Source organism: Calliopsis andreniformis, unplaced genomic scaffold (assembly GCF_051401765.1).
Source record: "Calliopsis andreniformis isolate RMS-2024a unplaced genomic scaffold, iyCalAndr_principal scaffold0076, whole genome shotgun sequence".
Classification (NCBI taxonomy): domain Eukaryota; kingdom Metazoa; phylum Arthropoda; class Insecta; order Hymenoptera; family Andrenidae; genus Calliopsis; species Calliopsis andreniformis.
This window is the reverse complement of record NW_027480485.1, coordinates 1,717,328-1,729,279: the sequence shown is the minus strand read 5'-3', so window position 1 is coordinate 1,729,279 and position 11,952 is coordinate 1,717,328.

Genomic DNA, 11,952 nt, shown 5'->3' with positions numbered 1-11,952 from the left:
CAGGATTGAGGATTCAGGATTGTGGTTTGAGGACTGAGGGTTGAGGATTGAGGATTGAGGATTGAGGATTGAGGATTGATGATTGAGTACTGAGGATTGAAGATTGAGGATTGAGGATTGAGTATTGAGGATCGAGGATCGAGGATTGAGGATTGAGGATTGAGGATTGACGCTTGAGGATTGAGGTTTGAGTATGGAGGATTGAAGAGAGAGGACTGAGTGTTCGGGTTTGAGTGTTGAGAATAGATGTTTGAGGATTGAGGTTTGATTATTGAATATTGTGAATTGAGTTTGGAACCATGAGAATTCAGGATATTCTATAGAATATTGAGAATTGAGGATTGATGGTTGAGTATTGAGGATTGATGGTTTGGGTTGGGTATTGAGGGTTGTGGATTGAGGACGAGGACTGAGGGTTGAGTATTGATGTTTGAGGTCTGAGGATTGAGGATTGAGGATTGTGAATAGAGGATTGAGGATTGAGGATTGAGGATTGAAGATTGAGGATAGGGTATTGAGGATTGAAAAATGAGGATTCAGGATTGAGGATTGACTATTGAGTATTGAAGATTGAGTATTGAGGATTGAAGACAGACGATTGAGGACTGAGGATTGAGGATTGAGTATTGAGGATTGAGGATTGAGGATTGAGGATTGAGGATTGAGGATGGAGGATTGATGGTTGAGTATTGAGGATTGATGGTTGAGGGTTGTGTGTTGAATATTGAGGATGGAGGATTGAGGTTTGAGGATTGAGGATTGAGGATAGAGGACTGAGGACTGAGGATTGAGGATGGAGCATTGAGGATAGAAGATTGAGGCCTGGGGAATGAGGATTGAATATTGAGGATTAAGGATTGAGGATTGTGGATTGAGGATCTAGGATTGGAGATTGATTATTTAGGATTGAAGATTGAGGATTGAGGATTGACAATTGAGGATTGAGGATTGATAATTGAGAATTGAGGATGAGGACTGAGGGTTGAGGATTGAGGTTATAGGAATGAGGATTGAGGATTGAGAATTGAGGATTGAGGATTGAGGATTGAGGATTGAGGATTGTGGATTAAGGATTGAATATTGACGATTAAGGATTGACGATTGAGTACTGAGGATTGAAGATTGAGGACTGAGGATTGAGGATTGAGTATTGAGGATTGAGGATTGAGGATTGAGGATTGAGGATTGAAGATTGAGTCTTGAGGATTGAAGATTGAGGATTGAGGATTGAGGATTGAGGATTGAGGTTTGAGGATTGAGGATTGAAGATCGAGGGTTGATGATTGAGGATTGAGTATTGAGGATTGAGGATTGAGGATTGAGGATTGAGGATTGAAGGTTGAGTATTGAGGATTGAAGATTGAGGATTGAGGAATGAGGATTGAGGATTGAGGATGAGGGCTGAGGGTTGAGGATTGAGGTTTGAGGACTGAGGACTGAGGATTGAGGGTTGAGAAGTGGGGATTGAGGATTCAGGATTGAAGGTTTAGGATTGGGTATTGAGGATTGAAGAGTGAGGATTGAGGATTGAGGATTGAGGATTGAAGATTGAGGATTGAGTACTAAGGATTGAGGGTTGAGGATTGAGCATTGAGGATTGGCGCTTGGGGATTGAGGGTTGAGGATGGAGGATTGATGGTTGAGGGTTGTGTGTTGAATATTGAGGATGGAGGATTGAGGTTTGAGGTTTGAGGATTGCGGATAGAGGACTGAGGACTGAGGTTTGAGGATGGAGCATTGAGGATTGAAGATTGAGGACTGGGGAATGAGGATTGAAGATTGAGGATTAAGGACTGAGGATTGTGGATTGAGGACCTAGGATTGGAGATTGATTATTGAGGATTGAAGATTGAGGATTGAGGATTGACAATTGAGGATTGAGGATTGATAATTGAGAATTGAGGATGAGGACTGGGGGTTGAGGGTTGAGGTTATAGGAATGAGGATTGAGGATTGTGGATTGAGGATTGAGGATTGAGGATTGAGGATTGAGGATTGAGGATTGGGGATTGAGGATTGAGGATTGAGGTTTGAGGACTGAGGACTGAGGATTGAGGATTGAGGATTGAGGATTGAAGATTCAGTATTGTGGATTGAAGGTTGAGAATTGAGGATTGAGGATTGAAGTTTGAGTATTGAGGATTGAAGATTGAGGATTGAGGATTGAGGATTGAGTGTGGACGATGAGGGTGAGGGTTGTGGATTGAGGTTTGAGGACTGAGGACTGAGGATTGAGGATTGAGAATTGAGGAATGAGGACTGGGCAATGAGGAATGAAGATTGAGGATTAAGGATTGAGGATTGGGGATTGAGGATCTAGGATTGGAGATTGATTATTGAGGATTGAAGATTGAGGATTGAGGATTGAGGATTGAGTATTGATAATTGAGGATTGAGGATTGAAGTTTAAGTATTGAGGATTGAATATTGAGGATTGAGGACTGAAGATTGTATATTGATGATTGATGATTGAGGATTGAGGATTGAGGATTGAGGATTGAGAATTGAGGATTGAGGACTGAAGATTGTATATTGATGATTGAAGATTGAGGATTGAGGATTGAGTGTTGTGGATTGAGGACGAGGACTGAGGGTTGAGTATTGATGTCTGAGGTTTGAGGATTGAGGATTGAGGATTGAGAATTGAGGATTGAGGATTGAGTATTGAGGATTGAAGATTGAGGATTGTGGATTGAGGATTGAGGATTGAGGACTGAAGATTGTATATTGATGATTGAAGATTGAGGATTGAGGATTGAGGATTGAGTATTGATAATTGAGGATTGAGGATTGAAGTTTGAGTATTGAGGATTGAAGATTGAGGATTGAAGATTGAGGATTGAGTATTGAGGATTGAATATTGAGGATTGAGGATTGAGGGTTGAGGATTGAGAATGAGGGCTGAAGATTGAGGATTCAGGATTGAGGATTCAGGATTGTGGTTTGAGGACTGAGGATTGAGGATTGAGGATTGAGGATTGAGGATTGAGGATTGAAGATTGAGTACTGAGGATTGAAGATTGAGGATAGGGTATTGAGGATTGAAAAATGAGGATTCAGGATTGAGGATTGAGTATTGAGTATCGAAGATTGAGTATTGAGGATTGAGGATTGAGGATTGAGTGTTGAGTGCCGAAGATTGAGTATTGAGGGTTGGAGACTGACGATTGAGGATTGAGGATTGAGGATTGAGGATTGAGGATTGAGGATTGAACACTGAGGATTGAGGATTGAGGATGAGGGCTGAGGGTTGAGGATTGAGGTTTGAGGACTGAGGACTGAGGATCGAGGATTGAGAGTCGAGGATTGAGGACAGAGGATTGAAGATTGAGGATTGGGTATTGAGGATTGAAGAATAAGGATTGAGGATTGAGGATTGAGGATTGAGGATTGAAGATTGAGTATTGAGGATTGAAGACTGACGATTGAGGTCTGAGGATTGAGGATTGAGTATTGAGGATTGAGGATTGAGGATTGAGGATTGAGGATTGAGAATGGAGGAATGATGGTTGAGTATTGAGGATTGATGGTTGAGGGTTGTGTGTTGAATATTGAGGTTGGAGGATCGAGGTTTGAGGATTGAGTATTGAGGATAGAGGACTGAGGACTGAGGATTGAGGATGGAGCATTGAGGATTGAAGATTGAGGACTGGGGAATGAGGATTGAAGATTGAGGATTAAGGATCGAGGATTGTGGATTGAGGATCTAGGATTGGAGATTGATTAGTGAGGATTGAAGATTGAGGATTGAGTATTGACGATTGAGGATTGAGGATTGAGGATTGAGGATTGAGGATTGAGGATTGAGGATTGAAGATTGAGTACTGAGGATTGAAGATTGAGGATTGAGGATTGAGTATTGAGGATCGAGGATCGAGGATTGAGGATTGAGGATTGAGGATTGACGCTTGAGGATTGAGGATTGAGGATGGAGGATTGAAGAGAGAGGACTGAGTGTTTGGGTTTGAGTGTTGAGAGTAGATGTTTGAGGATTGAGGTTTGATTATTGAATATTCTGAATTGAGTGAGGAACCATGAGAATTCAGGATATTCTATAGAATATTGAGAATTGAGGATTGATGGTTGAGTATTGAGGATAGATGGTTTGGGTTGGGGATTGAGGGTTGTGGATTGAGGACGAGGACTGAGGGTTGAGTATTGATGTTTGAGGTCTGAGGATTGAGGATTGAGGATTGTGAATAGGGGATTGAGGATTGAGGATTGAAGATTGAGGATAGGGTATTGAGGATTGAAAAATGAGGATTCAGGATTGAGGATTGAGTATTGAGTATTGAAGATTGAGTATTGAGGATTGAGGATTGAGGATTGAGGATTGAGGATGAGGGCTGAGGGTTGAGGATAGAGGTTTGAGGACTGAGGACTGAGGATGGAGGGTTGAGAAGTGAGGATTGAGGATTCAGGATTGAAGGTTTAGGATTGGGTATTGAGGATTGAAGAGTGAGGATTGAGTATTGAGGATTGAGGTTTGAGTATTGAGGACGAGTACTGACGGTTGAGGATTGAGGTTTGGGGATTGAGGATTGATGATAGAGGACTGAGGACTGAGGATTGAGGATGCAGCATTGAGGATTGGTGTTTGAGGACTGGTGAATGAGGATTGAAGATTGAGGATTAAGGATTGAGGATTGGGGATTGGGGATCTAGGATTGGAGATTGATTATTGAGGATTGAAGATTGAGGATTGAGGACTGACGATTGAGGATTGATAATTGAGAATTGAGGATGAGGACTGAGTGTTGAGGATTGAGGATTGACAACTGATTGTTGATGACTGAGGTCTGAAGATTGAGGATTCAGGATTGAGGATCCAGAATTGAGGTTTGAGGACTAAGGATTGAGGATTGAAGATTGAGTATTGAGAATTGAGGATTGAGGATTGAGGATTGAAGATTGAGGATTGGGTATTGAGGATTGAATAATGAGGATTGAGGATTGAGGATTGAGGATTGAGGAATGAAAATTGAGGGTTGAGGGTTGAGGATTGAGGATTGAAGATTGAGTATTGACGATTGAAGGTTGAGGATTGAGGATTGAGGATTGAGGATTGAGGATTGAAGATTGAGGATTGGGGACTGAGTGTTGAGGGATGAGTGATGAGAGTTGATGTTTGTGGATAGACATTTGAAGATTGCAAATTGAGTATTGCGTATTGAAAACTCTGAGGTGAGGATATTCTACTGAGGATTGGGGTTTGACAACTGATTGCTGAGGACTGAGTTCTGAAGATTGAGGATTCAGGATTGAGGATTCAGGATTGTGGTTTGAGGAGTGAGGATTGTGGACTGAGGATTGAGGATTGAGGATTGAGGATTGAGGATTGAGGATTGAAGATTGTGGTTTGTGGATTGAGGATTGAGAATTGAGGACTGAAGATTGTATATTGATGATTGAAGATTGAGGAATGAGGATTGAGTGTTGTGGATTGAGGACGAGGACTGAGGGTTGAGTATTGATGTCTGAGGTCTGAGGATTGAGGATTGAGTATTGAGAATTGAGGATTGAGGATTGAGGACTGAGGATTGAGGATTGAGTATTGAGGATTGAATATTGAGGATTGAGGATTGAGGATTGAGGATTGAGAATGAGGGCTGTGGGTTGAGGATTCATGTTTGAGTATAGAATCCTGAGAATTCGGGATATTCTATTGAGCATTGAGAATTGAGGATTGATGGTTGAGTATTGAGGATTTAGGATAGAGGATTGAGGATTGAGGATTGAGTATTGAAGACTGAGGATTGATGATTGTGGATTGAGGATTGAGTATTGAGGATTGAGAATTGAGGATTGAGGACTGAAGATTGTATATTGATGATTGAAGATTGAGGATTGAGGATTGAGTGTTGTGGATTGAGGACGAGGACTGAGGGTTGAGTATTGATGTCTGAGGCCTGAGGATTGATGATTGAGGATTGACAATTCAGGATTGAGGATTGAGTATTGAGGATTGAAGATTGGGGATTGTTGATTGTGGATTGAGGATTGAGGACTGAATATTGTATATTGATGATTGAAGATTGAGGATTGAGGATTGAGTGTTGTGGATTGAGGACGAGGACTGAGGGTTGAGTATTGATGTCTGAGGTCTGAGGACTGAGGATTGAGGATTGAGAATTGAGGATTGAGGATTGGGTACTGAGGATTGAAGATTGAGGATTGAAGATTGAGGATTGAGTATTGAGGATTGAATATTGAGGATTGAGGATTGAGGACTGAGGATTGAGAATGAGGGCTGAAGACTGAGGATTCAGGATTGAGGATTCAGGATTGTGGTTTGAGGACTGAGGGTTGAGGATTGAGGATTGAGGATTGAGGATTGAGGATTGATGATAGAGTACTGAGGATTGAAGATTGAGGATTGAGGATTGAGTATTGAGGATCGAGGATCGAGGATTGAGGATTGAGGATTGAGGATTGACGCTTGAGGATTGAGGTTTGAGTATGGAGGATTGAAGAGAGAGGACTGAGTGTTCGGGTTTGAGTGTTGAGAATAGATGTTTGAGGATTGAGGTTTGATTATTGAATATTGTGAATTGAGTTTGGAACCATGAGAATTCAGGATATTCTATAGAATATTGAGAATTGAGGATTGATGGTTGAGTATTGAGGATTGATGGTTTGGGTTGGGTATTGAGGGTTGTGGATTGAGGACGAGGACTGAGGGTTGAGTATTGATGTTTGAGGTCTGAGGATTGAGGGTTGAGGATTGTGAATAGAGGATTGAGGATTGAGGATTGAGGATTGAAGATTGAGGATAGGGTATTGAGGATTGAAAAATGAGGATTCAGGATTGAGGATTGACTATTGAGTATTGAAGATTGAGTATTGAGGATTGAGGATTGAGGATTGAGTGTTGAGGGCTGAAGATTGAGTATTGAGGGTTGAAGACTGACGATTGAGGATTGAGGATTGAGGATTGAGGATTGAGGATTGAAGACTGAGGATTGAGGATTGAGGATGAGGGCTGAGGGTTGAGGATTGAGGTTTGAGGACTGAGGACTGAGGAGCGAGGATTGAGAGTTGAGGATTGAGGACTGAGGATTGAAGATTGAGGATTGGGTATTGAGGATTGAAGAATGAGGATTGATGATTGAGGATTGAGGATTGAGGATTGAAGATTGAGTATTGAGGATTGAAGACTGACGATTGAGGATTGAGGATTGAGGATTGAGGATTGAGTGTTGAGTGCTGAAGATTGAGTATGAGGGTTGAAGACTCACGATTGAGGATTGAGGATTGAGGATTGAGGATTGAGGATTGAGGATTGAAGACTGAGGATTGAGGATTGAGGATGAGGGCTGAGGGTTGAGGATTGAGGTTTGAGGACTGAGGACTGAGGATCGAGGATTGAGAGTTGAGGATTGAGGACAGAGGATTGAAGATTGAGGATTGGGTATTGAGGATTGAAGAATGAGGATTGAGGATTGAGGATTGAGGATTGAGGATTGAAGATTGAGTATTGAGGATTGAAGACTGACGATTGAGGACTGAGGACTGAGGATTGAGTATTGAGGATTGAGTATTGAGGATTGAGGATTGAGGATTGAGGATGGAGGATTGATGGTTGAGTATTGAGGATTGATGGTTGAGGGTTGTGTGTTGAATATTGAGGATGGAGGATTGAGGTTTGAGGATTGAGGATTGAGGATAGAGGACTGAGGACTGAGGATTGAGGATGGAGCATTGAGGATTGAAGATTGAGGACTGGGGAATGAGGATTGAAGGTTGAGGATTAAGGATTGAGGATTGTGGATGAGGACTGAGTGTTGAGGATTGAGGATTGACAACTGATTGTTGATGACTGAGGTCTGAAGATTGAGGATTCAGGATTGAGGATCCAGAATTGAGGTTTGAGGACTAAGGATTGAGGATTGAAGATTGAGTATTGAGAATTGAGGATTGAGGATTGAGGATTGAAGATTGAGGATTGGGTATTGAGGATTGAATAATGAGGATTGAGGATTGAGGATTGAGGATTGAGGAATGAAAATTGAGGGTTGAGGGTTGAGGATTGAGGATTGAAGATTGAGTATTGACGATTGAAGGTTGAGGATTGAGGATTGAGGATTGAGGATTGAGGATTGAAGATTGAGGATTGGGGACTGAGTGTTGAGGGATGAGTGATGAGAGTTGATGTTTGTGGATAGACATTTGAAGATTGCAAATTGAGTATTGCGTATTGAAAACTCTGAGCTGAGGATATTCTACTGAGGATTGAGGTTTGACAACTGATTGCTGAGGACTGAGTTCTGAAGATTGAGGATTCAGGATTGAGGATTCAGGATTGTGGTTTGAGGAGTGAGGATTGTGGACTGAGGATTGAGGATTGAGGATTGAGGATTGAGGATTGAGGATTGAAGATTGTGGTTTGTGGATTGAGGATTGAGAATTGAGGACTGAAGATTGTATATTGATGATTGAAGATTGAGGAATGAGGATTGAGTGTTGTGGATTGAGGACGAGGACTGAGGGTTGAGTATTGATGTCTGAGGTCTGAGGATTGAGGATTGAGTATTGAGAATTGAGGATTGAGGATTGAGGACTGAGGATTGAGGATTGAGTATTGAGGATTGAATATTGAGGATTGAGCATTGAGGATTGAGGATTGAGAATGAGGGCTGTGGGTTGAGGATTCATGTTTGAGTATAGAATCCTGAGAATTCGGGATATTCTATTGAGCATTGAGAATTGAGGATTGATGGTTGAGTATTGAGGATTTAGGATAGAGGATTGAGGATTGAGGATTGAGTATTGAAGACTGAGGATTGATGATTGTGGATTGAGGATTGAGTATTGAGGATTGAGAATTGAGGATTGAGGACTGAAGATTGTATATTGATGATTGAAGATTGAGGATTGAGGATTGAGTGTTGTGGATTGAGGACGAGGACTGAGGGTTGAGTATTGATGTCTGAGGCCTGAGGATTGAGGATTGAGGATTGACAATTCAGGATTGAGGATTGAGTATTGAGGATTGAAGATTGGGGATTGTTGATTGTGGATTGAGGATTGAGGACTGAATATTGTATATTGATGATTGAAGATTGAGGATTGAGGATTGAGTGTTGTGGATTGAGGACGAGGACTGAGGGTTGAGTATTGATGTCTGAGGTCTGAGGACTGAGGATTGAGGATTGAGAATTGAGGATTGAGGATTGGGTACTGAGGATTGAAGATTGAGGATTGAAGATTGAGGATTGAGTATTGAGGATTGAATATTGAGGATTGAGGATTGAGGACTGAGGATTGAGAATGAGGGCTGAAGACTGAGGATTCAGGATTGAGGATTCAGGATTGTGGTTTGAGGACTGAGGGTTGAGGATTGAGGATTGAGGATTGAGGATTGAGGATTGATGATAGAGTACTGAGGATTGAAGATTGAGGATTGAGGATTGAGTATTGAGGATCGAGGATCGAGGATTGAGGATTGAGGATTGAGGATTGACGCTTGAGGATTGAGGTTTGAGTATGGAGGATTGAAGAGAGAGGACTGAGTGTTCGGGTTTGAGTGTTGAGAATAGATGTTTGAGGATTGAGGTTTGATTATTGAATATTGTGAATTGAGTTTGGAACCATGAGAATTCAGGATATTCTATAGAATATTGAGAATTGAGGATTGATGGTTGAGTATTGAGGATTGATGGTTTGGGTTGGGTATTGAGGGTTGTGGATTGAGGACGAGGACTGAGGGTTGAGTATTGATGTTTGAGGTCTGAGGATTGAGGATTGAGGATTGTGAATAGAGGATTGAGGATTGAGGATTGAGGATTGAAGATTGAGGATAGGGTACTGAGGATTGAAAAATGAGGATTCAGAATTGAGGATTGACTATTGAGTATTGAAGATTGAGTATTGAGGATTGAGGATTGAGGATTGAGTGTTGAGGGCTGAAGATTGAGTATTGAGGGTTGAAGACTGACGATTGAGGATTGAGGATTGAGGATTGAGGATTGAGGATTGAAGACTGAGGATTGAGGATTGAGGATGAGGGCTGAGGGTTGAGGATTGAGGTTTGAGGACTGAGGACTGAGGAGCGAGGATTGAGAGTTGAGGATTGAGGACTGAGGATTGAAGATTGAGGATTGGGTATTGAGGATTGAAGAATGAGGATTGATGATTGAGGATTGAGGATTGAGGATTGAAGATTGAGTATTGAGGATTGAAGACTGACGATTGAGGATTGAGGATTGAGGATTGAGGATTGAGTGTTGAGTGCTGAAGATTGAGTATGAGGGTTGAAGACTGACGATTGAGGATTGAGGATTGAGGATTGAGGATTGAGGATTGAGGATTGAAGACTGAGGATTGAGGATTGAGGATGAGGGCTGAGGGTTGAGGATTGAGGTTTGAGGACTGAGGACTGAGGATCGAGGATTGAGAGTTGAGGATTGAGGACAGAGGATTGAAGATTGAGGATTGGGTATTGAGGATTGAAGAATGAGGATTGAGGATTGAGGATTGAGGATTGAGGATTGAAGATTGAGTATTGAGGATTGAAGACTGACGATTGAGGACTGAGGATTGAGGATTGAGTATTGAGGATTGAGTATTGAGGATTGAGGATTGAGGATTGAGGATGGAGGATTGATGGTTGAGTATTGAGGATTGATGGTTGAGGGTTGTGTGTTGAATATTGAGGATGGAGGATTGAGGTTTGAGGATTGAGGATTGAGGATAGAGGACTGAGGACTGAGGATTGAGGATGGAGCATTGAGGATTGAAGATTGAGGACTGGGGAATGAGGATTGAAGGTTGAGGATTAAGGATTGAGGATTGTGGATTGAGGATCTAGGATTGGAGATTGATTATTGAGGATTGAAGATTGAGGATTGAGGATTGACAATTGAGGATTGAGGATTGATAATTGAGAATTTAGGATGAGGACTGAGGGTTGAGGATTGAGGATTGAGAATTGAGGATTGAGGATTGAGGATTGAGGATTGAGGATTGTGGATTAAGGATTGAATATTGACGATTAAGGATTGAGGATTGAGTACTGAGGATTGAAGATTGAGGACTGAGGATTGAGGATTGAGTATTGAGGATTGAGGATTGAGGATTGAGGATTGAAGATTGAGTCTTGAGGATTGAAGTTTGAGGATTGAGGATTGAGGATTGAGAATTGAGGTTTGAGGATTGAGGATTGAAGATCGAGGGTTGGTGATTGAGGATTGAGTATCGAGGATTGAGGATTGAGGATCTAGGATTGGAGATTGATTATTGAGGATTGAGGATTGAGGATTGAAGATTGAGTCTTGAGGATTGAAGATTGAGGATTGAGGATTGAGGATTGAGGATTGAGGTTTGAGGATTGAGGATTGAAGATCGAGGGTTGATGATTGATGATTGAGGATTGAGGATTGAGGATTGAGGATTGAGAATTGAGGATTGAGGACTGAAGATTGTATATTGATGATTGAAGATTGAGGATTGAGGATTGAGTGTTGTGGATTGAGGACGTGGACTGAGGGTTGAGTATTGATGTCTGAGGTCTGAGGACTGAGGATTGAGGATTGAGAATTGAGGATTGAGGATTGGGTACTGAGGATTGAAGATTGAGGATTGAAGATTGAGGATTGAGTATTGAGGATTGAATATTGAGGATTGAGGATTGAGGACTGAGGATTGAGAATGAGGGCTGAAGCTTGAGGATTCAGGATTGAGGATTCAGGATTGTGGTTTGAGGACTGAGGGTTGAGGATTGAGGATTGAGGATTGAGGATTGAGGATTGATGATTGAGTACTGAGGATTGAAGATTGAGGATTGAGGATTGAGTATTGAGGATCGAGGATCGAGGATTGAGGATTGAGGATTGAGGATTGACGCTTGAGGATTGAGGTTTGAGTATGGAGGATTGAAGAGAGAGGACTGAGTGTTCGGGTTTGAGTGTTGAGAATAGATGTTTGAGGATTGAGGTTTGATTATTGAATATT